The sequence below is a fragment of the Cryptomeria japonica genome, chromosome 9 (genome assembly GCF_030272615.1).
Source record: "Cryptomeria japonica chromosome 9, Sugi_1.0, whole genome shotgun sequence".
Classification (NCBI taxonomy): Eukaryota; Viridiplantae; Streptophyta; class Pinopsida; order Cupressales; family Cupressaceae; genus Cryptomeria; species Cryptomeria japonica.
Genome location: NC_081413.1, coordinates 67,423,970 through 67,436,249, shown reverse-complemented (window position 1 = coordinate 67,436,249; position 12,280 = coordinate 67,423,970).

Below are 12,280 nucleotides of genomic sequence, written 5' to 3'. Positions count from 1 at the left end.
AACACTTGTGAACTATTTGTGGACATAGAAAACTCATCTATTCTTGTATGTTCCATCTTAGTCCATTCAAATACCTTGCTACTTTTATACTCTCATCCTCTACTACCTTGGATCTCATGCATAGTTATTGAAATTCTTCAGTGTAGCTACTGACATCTATGTCTTTTTTCGTCAATTTTTGTCTTTTCCTATGTAGTTGGATTTCATAGTCTTCAGGAAGATAGGTTTCTCTAATTTTGGATACCATTAATTTCCAAGTGGCTATTGGTTGCTTACCTTCTTTCACCCTTTTCTCTTGGATGAACTTCCACCAAGTTAAGGCTGCCCCTCTCAACCTTGATTTTGCTACTTTAACCTTTTGTGCTTCAGTTATTCTGTCACATTCAAAATGATTTTCTAGGCCTTCAATCCATTCTACAAGTGCATCTGGATCCACCTTTCCACTAAAAAGAGCCACTCCCTCTAAGGTTTTACCACTCATGGCTCTCAAAGCCTTCAAGAATGGTTCTTTCTCAAGAACAGGGTCAAGTATGGGAACCTCATTTTCAATTTCCACCATTTTCCCCTTAATCTCCAACCTTATCATGGACTTCTTCAGTCTTAACTTCAATTTCAACTAGTTTTGTTGCTAGCTGCTCCAACCTCTCTTTGAGAGCTCTATTCTCTTCTTCTTGGTCTTTGACCTTCTTGGCTAACTCAACATTAGTCACCATGTTTTCTTCTAAGGATTCTATTTATCCTAAGTCAACTTGTTTTCTCTTTTCACCTGAATCTTACTCAGGCTCTGATACCACTATGATAGGGAGATTGAATGAGAAGTTGCTTAATAGGCCTAAATTGGTTTAATCTATCAAGTGGACCCAAAGGATATGCTTTTTCTTTGTTTTCAATTAGTTTTTTCAATAAAAAACTTCAACACCCACACCTCTTCTCAAACAACCACCCCATTGTGTGTTATGCAACTTTGTTCTAGCTTGTTTCCTCAAGTTACTCAAGTCCTCCACCAGAGGTCCAAACTCCAAAATGGTGTCTTGACTATAATTATTGGTTTAATTAGGTACTTTGTGTGTATTTCAACTATTTTACACAAGTTTGGAAGGTTCTTACACCCTTGGGGCAATCGGGTTCAACTTTTAGTGAAAACTGGGCTAAAAGGCTACTAGCCCGTGGAGGCCTAATTTGAGTGTAATTTTCTTATATGGTGCAACTATGGCCAAGAAAACCTAGTAAAATGACTTCAAAGGTGTTTAAAAGGTCCATACTTAAATATTTTTGAGGTCTGTGCTCCTAAGAAGGTGGTTTAATTGTTGTCCATAATTTTAGGCAAGAAAAGAGGGGTTTGAGAGGGTTTTGCTCAAGTAACAAAGGATGTCTCCTCTAAATCACAAACCAAGCTTATAAACTCTTGTATAACCTATGCCCCATAATTTAGGACAAGTATTCAACTCTTCCCTACATGATATTATTACAAACACTTGGTATGCAAACTGAAAAAGGTAGAAAAATGACTGTTTTGAGCATTGTCACTGCTAATTCACTATTTTAGCTGCACTTTCAAGGGTTATAACTTCATGATTAACTTCACCAAAGCATGTAAAAATCTTTAAAAAAATTTCCAACACTTTTATCAAGATTACAAGCATGAATATGTTCATTTATCAACTTTGGATGCAAAAGACATTAAATTCCCCATAACTGGGTACTTGCTGCCAGCCACAATTTGACACATTTGCAAGGTGAAATGAGCATTTTTTAGAGCTCCAAATGCTTCTAAAACTCCAAGGAAACTAATGCAAACCTCTTCCTTAAGTTTTTTCACTCAATTGACCTTTGAGTACAAACTTGTTTGAGTCTTTGTTCACTTTGGTAGCCAAGTCCATCACCAACTTGCCTAGTATGAACTCAAAAACACTTCTTTTGCACAACCCTGGCCATAACATTAATTATTTACACTACACATGAGAAATAAAAATTTTCTAAGTCCATCCATGGGAGCCCAAACCTGGAATTAGACAAGTTGATGCATTTTAAAGGCCAAAACCCTTGATAGGGCAGCCAAAGAGCAAAAATGAAACAATTTTACAAAACCAACTTCCCAATGCATAACATGAAAAGAAATTACATAAAGTGAATTAAATATACACCAAGATCACTGTCCAAAAGGTACAGTATGGAAATGATGAGCTATATTACAGACTGTTGTACAAATGAGGCTCAAAACATGAGAAAAATCAGAAAACTGTTGCCCTTTTGATTAATTTTGATAGAAAGTACAAAAGCCAACCCTATACCAAGAAGAGGATGGAATATATATAGAATTTAAAAGTGGTTATCAACTCCTATACAAACATAAGGAATTTTGTTTTGTCTTCCTTTTACAAAAAGTATCCAAAATGACAACTTTTACAAGCAAAATGACAACTTTGTTGCTCCAAATGGCAATTTGAGCAACCTAACACAACTAACCTTCCAAAATCACCTAGAAATGATTAAAATCACTTTATAAACATGTTTCAATTCTTTCCAAATCATTATAAATCCTATAAGGCAATTATCCACTTTTTAGCCTTATTTGCCCTAGAAGCACAAAATTGACAATTCAAGGCCTAAGAAGTAAAACTTGATCTCTCAAGCACAAAATGAGATCAAAAAATTATGAAATGACTAAAAAAAACCTATGAAAACATTTCAAAACTAAAAAGACACTTAAGCATGAAAAATACCAAAAATGGAGAGTATAAGCAAAACTAGGTGCTCTTGTACCAACCAGTCTATAAAGATGAAGGCAAAAGACATTATTAGATGCTGTTGTAATAGAAGAATAGTGTGCTACTGCAAAGTGTGATACTTCTGTAGGTGAAAAAAAACTATCCTAGTGCTTGATGAGCATCTGAGAAGTGAGTGAGAGTGAGGGAGAACCTGGTTGAAGCATTCAACTGGTAGGAGAGAAGAACCCATAGTGTTCATACTGATAGAGAAGAAGTGAAGGAGGTTGCAGAGAAGGAAGAAAAAGAACTGGCAAAGTGTTATATCGCTGAAGAGTAGAGAATAAGGTGGAAATCCAACATAGTAAAAGAAGAGGATAAGTGTACTGGCAGAGCTCATTTGCAGTTAAGAAGCAGAAGTGCATAGCAGAAGAGTGAGTCGATGTAGCAGAGAAGGTATCTCACCGGTAGAGTAAGGCATATGATAAGGTTGCAAGATTCACTTCTAACAAGATAACTACTTATGGATTTGATGTTTATATTGTGAACACTGAGTTATATCTCAGTGCATGGGTTGGTTCTCCTTGGGCAGATGCCCTAAAGGTAGGTGTTGTAGCTCCTTTGGGTTGTACCCCATAAATAAGGTAGGGGTTGGTGCCCTACACTTTGTAACTGTGTTTTCATTGTGAGGCTAGATTGGAGCAGTACACTCTAGCAACATTGCTCATCGAGGTTTTTCCCATCTTGGGTTTTCCTCATATATGCTAGTTTTATGTGATGTCCCTTGTGTGATTGCATTTTTGTTGGTCTCCCCACTAATCAGTCAGTCTGTATTGAGGTAGATCTATGCTCACATAGGATTAGTAAAGGGAAAAGATTTGAGTTACACTGATTAACCCCCTCCCCCTCTCAGTGGTGCATTGTGTCTAACAATTGGTATTAGAGCATAGGTTCCTAGTAAGAGGATATTTCTCCAGCTTGGGTAGATTCAGGTTTAAGGACACAATGGTTTGTTTAGTGTCAATCTTTGCTCCTGTATTTTATGGTTCAAATTTTTCTATTTGGAGTTTCCAAATGAAAGTTTTTTTATCCTCTTTAGAGTTTGATATATGGATGTTAGTAGTTGATGGTCTCCATAGAAAGGTCAGTCTTCCTACTGGATTTGTAGAAGAAAGAAGAAACCAATGCAGTGAAGAGGCTGTGAAGGCTCTATTTAGTGGACTCTTCGTTGATGTCTCTTCACAGGTCAACAAGTGTAAAACAACAAAGAGCTTATGGGAAAGATTGAAGAAGATCTATGGAAATGAACCCTCAACTATAGAATCAGCAGTTGAAGAAAATATGAGAAATACATCTCATATTTATCTGGATGATGAAGATAGATTTGCTAGTAGCCATAGCAGTGATGAAGAAGGAACTCACCTCTTCATGGCACAAGAATCTAAAAGCAGTTGGGCAAATAGTTCCCCTCGATAAGATGTGTTTGGTAGTGATGATGAAAAAGAAGAAGACATGGCAGATAGATCTAGCCATCAAGATCCATTTGATAATGAATAAGAAGTATAAGTTGACCTTGAAGGAGAGTTTGTAAGTGCACTTGAAGAACTCAATAGAGTTAGAAGGAAATACAAGCTATTCAAGAATGCTACCATAGTAGAGCAAAACTGGATATCAAAATGCCTTAAGGAATCTTAGAAAAGCCTCTCAGAGTTGATGTCTCAAGTAGGAGATACCAAGGAGTGTTGATGTGAAGATCTAGCATCTAGGCTAGTAGTGAAGAATGAATAAAATAAACAACTGCTTGGAGAAATGAAATTTCTCCGAAAATAACCTTGAGAAGTGTCAAGATGAGCTTAAGGTAAGAGTCTGGTTTGATGACAAAAAAGATGCCTTGGACAAGATACTGAAGAATCAAAAGCATGCCAAGGATACTGAAGGTTCAAGAAGTGGTGCCAGTGAATGCTCCACCAACAAGAATGTCACTCACAATGAAATTTTGTGTGTCTTCTCCAATGGAGAAAACAAAGGCCAAACCTTCTTAGTGAGAAAAGATCCCAGAAAGAAGATTGATCTAGATACAACCGATGAGGACTTGTGGACAAGAAAGAAGTCTGGTGCTATAATAAGGAACACTGAAGATCCCAAAGGAAAGGGGAAGATGAGAGTAGAAAGCTTCATTGAAAGCAAGAAGATGAGGAAGTAGCAAAGAAGACCTCCTATTGACAGAGGACAGAGAAATGCTATCACCCACAGGGGAAAGCAAATGTGGGAGAAGAAGAGACCAGATGGAAGAGTTGCACAAAATGGACAACCAAGGATCCATTCTCAAAGAAGAAGAAATGGAGATGCGAAACTGGTAAGATCTCCTCATGCATGGAAAAATAAAATTGTAAGTCATATGCCATCATTTACCAGTTACTATTTTGCATGTAATGCCTATGGCCATAGGGCAAAAGAAAGTAGAAAGAGATCTAGAAGGAATAATCTTGGATCTCATAAACAACATGCATATGAGAAAAATGTATCCAGGAATAGATACATCCATGTCCCCTCTCCCGATTATGAAAATGTTTTTTGTCATGACTGCAATGGATCTGGCCGTAGAGAGTTTTAATCCAGGAAGAGGAACCTGTAGTCACATGGAGGCCGACAAAATGGCTATGCTCTGTAGAAAAGTGAAAATAGAGCATATGGAAGGCAGAGACCTGCATGGAACCAAAGGAGAAATCTCCCTGCAGGAGCAAGAGGTCCACTAGCTTCGGTTGCTAGTCACAACAACATGACTAGGAGAAGATGGTCAATCCAGTATGTCAAGAGATTTCCCAATCTTGAAGTTGGGATGGATGTTATGTGGTACTATAGAAATACTTTTGGCTATGATGGAGAATTGAGAAATGGAAAGACCCATCAACAAAACAAGGAAAGACCTACTCCCAAGCCTGAAAATGGGAAAAAGGATGAGACCAAGCAGGCATGGAGGAAGAAGACCATCGACCAACACTATGCATCTAAGGCACAAGTGATATATCCTAAGGACTAAAGGAGATGCAGGACCCCAAGGGGAGTGGCACATTGAATTTATCATTCACCCCCTCAGTAAAGATGTCAACATGGAAAAACATGTTGGTTCTGGTGCACAAAGAAATGAGGAGAAGATAAGTGTGTGTAGAAGCTTCCTTGTCTACACATCTACAGATTAGTGATAGATCACTACTACATGTGTCAATAAGTGAAGGTTAATAGTTAGTACCAGATGTTAACCAGTATGTGCAGGACATTACTAACATGTATGTTAATAGGTAATTGCAGGTTGTGTAAGACAATGAAGTTGGAAGTTCATTGCATCAACCCTGGTAGCATGGAATGTGGAGTTCATATCTTAGGTGGTGTTGGAAGAGACCTGAACGACATTTGTTGGGCCCGTGTTTGTTCATGCAGGCATTCATTATTTTGGGCTAACCAGTTTGACTCTTGGAATGATGATAACATTGTATAGCATTGTGTATATCCAAGATCATGTCATAGGTTGTGGTGGATATAATGGAATTAAAAGATCATTAGATGATCACATATGCATAGCTAAACCAGTATATGGAGAAGATTGAAATCCTGATAGTGTATCTGACCAAAGATAAGAACCTGAGGTGTATGAATCAGGGAGGAGTTCAAGTGCTCATGATGCAGAGCTAGATTGCTTGAACTTGTAAGGATACTGACTGCCAAACTACAAGAGATGGAAATTTTAGAGCTGTTGCAGGTTGACCGACAGATGAATAGTATTCACTGACACATCAACAATTTGTATCAGTCTTTATACAAATTGAGCTCAAATTGCATCGAACTTTCATGCTCAATTGGTGTTAGCTGATGGTTAAGTTCCCCATCTCAAGTGTTGTGACTTGAGAAGATGTAGAAATCAATGACAAAGATAACAAGTGGTATCAACGGAAGTGTTACATCCAATGAAGACAAAGGGGGAGAAATAATTCTATCAGTGACCAGTAAACATAGGGAGGAATGATATCCTAACAATACCCTTTGTCATTGTTGTCAAAGGAGGAGAAGGATTATGTAGTACACTGCATACTACATGTGAGTGAATCCATAGATCATAGTAAAGGGGGAGAAATACTATTTAGTATGCCAGATACTAAATGTGTTGGCACCAATACCAAAGGCACAAATAGATGGCATTGTGTTGTCATTGATGTCAATTGGTATGAGATAACCACCAGTAGCAGAGATGAATGAACAACACTGATATGAAGGAGTATAGGATGTGATATCTTTGATATCACCTTGTGTTGTAGAAATCTAGTAAGGCAAGAAAAAGTGGCCAGTGGAGTCACCAGTACACAAGTTAGTGCTTGACTTGTGTGATGAGATAGAGAAGTGTTTGAGAAGTTGTTTGTGATGAAGAGGCAAAATATTACCTAAATCACATCAACACTAGAGGAGAAGAATGAACAGGTCACCGATATGTTGTGAGGTTGTAGAACAATGGGACTCCCACTAGATGAAGATGCAGTCATCCTGAGAAGCAATGACTGACAGTGAATGTGCTCACATCAGATCACATGTGCCTGTTTGAAGAAATGCTACACAAATAGGGAAGCCACATGAGTACATTGCAAGAAGCAGAAGATAATGTGTCACTCCACCAGTAAGTGGAGATTATCTCTTATTATGCACTGTGCATAAGTGTGAAGAGGTATAGGCAAGTACTTGAAGGCTCATATTGGATCCACCAGTGAATCGAGGGAATGCCTTAAGTACATGAGATCAAGACCAATAGAGAAGACATGTTGAGATACCAGTTCAGAGGAAGTGAGAAGTGTTTGTCACCTTGAGAAATTGATAGAGGAATGAACAAAATTAATCAGGGAAAAGGTTAGTCTAAGCAAATGTAGTCAGAAATAGATTGACCTGATTAAAGATGGATTCTTGTGAATGTTGATGACATGATGTCATCCAGAGTGGTAATTGTTATATAAGTCCATTGTTAATATGGACAAGGTGCAAATACTTGATGGTAATATGCATGTATAGGTCTATCATGTCTAGATCGACTTGAGGGTTACACTGGTCGATTAAGAAAGGTCATGACAAGAAGGACAACTGGCAGGGTGTCATATGCCAGTAGGGTTTGTTTATCGATAGATGGAACTGGTTGTTTGAATATTTGGTGACTAGGCATGAACTGACAGAACAGTGTGATGAGGTGGATATCAATAGGATGAAATGGAAAAAATTGTATGAGGTAGTGAAACTACATCAGATAAAGATGAAATGTATAATCAATGGGGTAGGTGTAGAGTTGGTTGACTGTGATAGTAGGTCCCACAAATCACGGGACATGTTGTAGATTGTTGCAGGGGTTTGTGGCTCGAGGTCTGAAGAAAAACTACGAGCCAACTAAGAGAGATTGAGGAGATTGAGGTGGATGAAGGAAACAACACAGTGAAATCCTGATGTTTGACCAAGAGACTAGCCGATATGGTAAAAAGAAGATCGCCAAAGATGGAAGGAGTGATCTAGGAGATGCATAAATGACAAATTTTTGTAGACTAGCAATCTGGAAGATAAGACTAGACAAGATCTTATTAGATTTGGTTTTCCTCAAGGGTAGTGAAGAAACCCTAACTGCCTGATTTTGAAATGGTTTTTTGGTGGGAAACTAGATTATAAAGATGAAGGGAAAAGACATTATTAGATGTTGGTGTATTAGAAGAATAGTGTGCTACTGTGAAGTGTGATACTTCCATAGGTAAGAGAAAATCATCCTAGTGCTTGATGAGCATTTGAGAAGTCAGTGAGAGTGAGGGAGAACCTAGTTGAAATGTTCAATCAGTAGGATAGAAGAACATGTAGTGTTCATACCCATAGAGAAAAAGTGAAGGAGGCCACAGAGAAGGAAGAAAAAAAACTAGAAAAGTGTTATACAGGTGAAGAGTAGAAAATAAGGTGGAAATCCAACATAGTAGAAGAAGAGAATAAGTGTACTAGTAGTGCTCATCAACAATTAAGCAGCAGAAGAGTGAGTTGGTGTAGCAAAGAAGGTATCTCACTGGGAGAGTAAGACATATGATAAGGTTGCAAGATTCACTTGTAACAAGATAACTACTTATGTATTTAATGTTTATATTGTGAACACTAAGTTGTAGCTCTGTGCAGGGGTTGGTGCTCCTAGGGTAGATGCCCTAAAGGTAGGGGTTGTAGCACCTTTGGGTTGTAGCCCATAAATCAGGTGGGGGTTGGTGTTCCTTGGGTTGGTGCCCTAAACTTTGTAATTGTGTTTTCATTGTGAGGCTGGATTGGAGTAGTAGACTCCATCAGCATTGCTCACCGAGGTTTTTCCCATCTTGGGTTTTCCTCATATATGCTAGTGTTATGTTATTTCCCTTGTGTTTTTGTACTTGTGTTGGTCTCCCCACTAACCGGTTAGTCTGCATTGAGGTAGATCTATGCTCACATAGGATTAGTAAAGGGAAAAGATTTGAGTACCACTAATTCATCCCCTCCCCCTCTTAGTGGTGCATTGTGTCTAACACACATCGGCTGCTATCAGGTGAGTTTGTAACAAAAATATCACCACCTCAGGTAGGTCTCCCTCTCCCCCACATACGGCTCCCTGTATGACCTGCATCATCTCATCTCCACCACCTATGGCTCCTTATCCCATATCCATTGTCTCATCTCTACCACCTACGACTCCCTGTCCCATCTCCATCATCTCATCACCACCCTCTCCATCATCGACATCTCTCCCTCCTGCTCTCACTACTCCCTATATCAATAGACCCTATGACAGTTGTAAAGGCTTCCCACCTCTGCCTCTCCTCTATAATCGTCCTCCTCCACCTTCTCCACCTCCAAATCCACCTCCCCCACCCCTGACACCTCTAAAAGCTACACCACCTCCACCTCCTCCTCCTCCTCCTCCAAAACCTCCACTACCTCCACCTCCTCCTCCTCCTCCTCCAAAATATCCACCACCGCTACCTAATCTCCTCCTCCTACCCTATTATGGCTCTTTGTCATCCTCAAATGATAGCATGGGATCTATGAGATTTGAGATCCATGGAATCAGATGAGCGGCACAATACTGTGTATATTCCTCTATCATCCCCGCATCTGCAATCTCTGGCCTCATTTGCCATGGTCTTTCTTGTAATGTCTGTAACTTCACAAGGGCCTGATCATAGGGAGAAATTGGCTCCCATTGGAATCTCTCCCGCACTACCCGTGCATACTCCCCCAAACCCGTCGACATACTCTACCTCCGCCCAAACCGTCTCATCACTCTCCCTGGAAACTATCTCTCCACAATATGGGATGTGCGACCAATCAAAAATTTAGTCACATATACATATGGTAAGACTTCTCCATCATCCTCCTAGGGCTCACACTTAGTATACAGCCTCTATATGACCATATCTAAGTCATCTAATGTACGACACCAAAACTCCAACTTCCCCAAATAGGGATGGGTCATCAAACCTCCATACATAAATACAAAGGGCTGATCTATCACCCTAAACCTCGTACACACCAGCCGTGTGAGTGGTAGGTACTCCCAAGCCTAGATGTGTAACAACGTGATCCCTACACCCAGTGAACTACTCTCTCAATACACTATCTCGTGCAAGTCCATGTAGAGGTACACCAACACACATGGACCCCATGCATAATGAAACCCCTCTATAACCATCTTCTCTAGAACCTGACCCCAACCAATAGATAATCCATGAGAATGTCAATCGGGGCAAAGAAAACCCCTAACAATACCAGCTAGGACTATTGGTAGTGGTTCATAGAGCACTGCTATGCCCTTCCAAGCCAGGGTACCATCCTCAATATATATATCCTTGACAAATATCCTTTGTAAGGCTACTATCCCCAGGTGGCGATCATATGTCACGAGCTCCCCTATGATCAGAATCTATAGTATCCACCACACATCCTCCAAGGTAACCGATATCTCTCCCATCGCCAGATGAAATGAGCATGCCTTGCTATGCCACCGCTCGACTAGTGTTGTGAGAAATCCATGATTCCTCTGAATCATGGGCACATACATCATCCAATATAATCCAGTTGCACTCACATAATTAATCTCCAACTTGGACAACTTCTCATGTAGCTGCTATGGCACTGGATACCACTCTCACATTTACAAGATGGGTAGATCCTCCTACACATATAAACAAATATCTATTGTTTTTCTACAAAATTTCTTAAGTTTCAACCTAGACTATCAATAGATACTTTTTGATCAAGTATCTTTTGGTCTCAATAGGTAATCAATTATGGCAATCCTAGACTACAACAGACATTTATCACAATGACCTAATCTCAATGGGGGTGCTATGATTCACCAAAATAACAAATCAATCAATCAACATAGACATGAAGTGATATTTTATCTTACACTGGGGCATCTATGACAATCGTGCCACTCTGTTGACAATAGCACTACAAATGATGTACAAAAGCATTGAAAAACAATGGCACTACTAAAACTATACAATTGCACTATACCATAACAAACATGCCACAACAATCACACAATAGCACTAGAACTATGAAAGTGCTATACCTATGATGCAATTACACTACACTAACAAAAGCACTAAACCAACTATACAAAAGTGCCATTGCGGAACAATAGTGCTACTTTATGGGACAAAAGTGCTAAAACATAGGTCTAGCGCTATTGTCTTCTTTGGACTTTGACATTTGGAAAAACATGCTAAAAATTGCATCAAAAGCAAAATTAAACATTTGTGTACTGGTGGTCTATAGTTCTTTGGCCGCTCGTATCAGTGAATTCACTCTAGTCGGTGATCTTCTATAGGCATGACCATGATAATTGCTGCTCACTCCTTCGTCCAATGTCACTATCAGAGCTCCAAACTGCCAGGGAGATAGGTGCAAATGAGACAGTTTTACCCCTTCCCCTCCAATTATACCCCCCCAACCCTAACCCTGCTTCGCCCCGCTCACCATCGTGGTCCCGGTGAACTTTGAAAGCCTCTCATTTCTCTGTATTAACTTTGTCTTCTCTTATTATTTCGCCATTGTTTCTAATTTCTTCTATTCTACCTCCCTGCAACTTCTTTCTCTTTTTCGAGAGATAGTCCGATTTTTCAAAAAAAATTGGCCCATCTCTCGAGGGGGCATGCCACCCACAAAATTAACATTTCTGGGACATAATTCTCATACCTATCTTTCTTTCTTTCAAATGACGTGATAAATCACACCATCTCAAAGAGGATAAAATGTAGACACATAAATTTGTCCACTAAATTAAATAAATATTTAATATTTATTTGATACACTTATATTCCTCTATTAATTAAATTCACATTTAATTAACTCATTCAACCCCCATTCTACTATTTTAATTAAATAAATTACATAAATTTATTTAAATTAAAATCCCTATCTATAACCCAGTTATTAGATAAATCTAATTTTTTGAATTTCCTTCATTCCTCTCATTTAAATAAATTAACATTTATTTAAAAACAAAAATCAAATTCCCCTTTTAAATAAATCAATATTTATTTAAA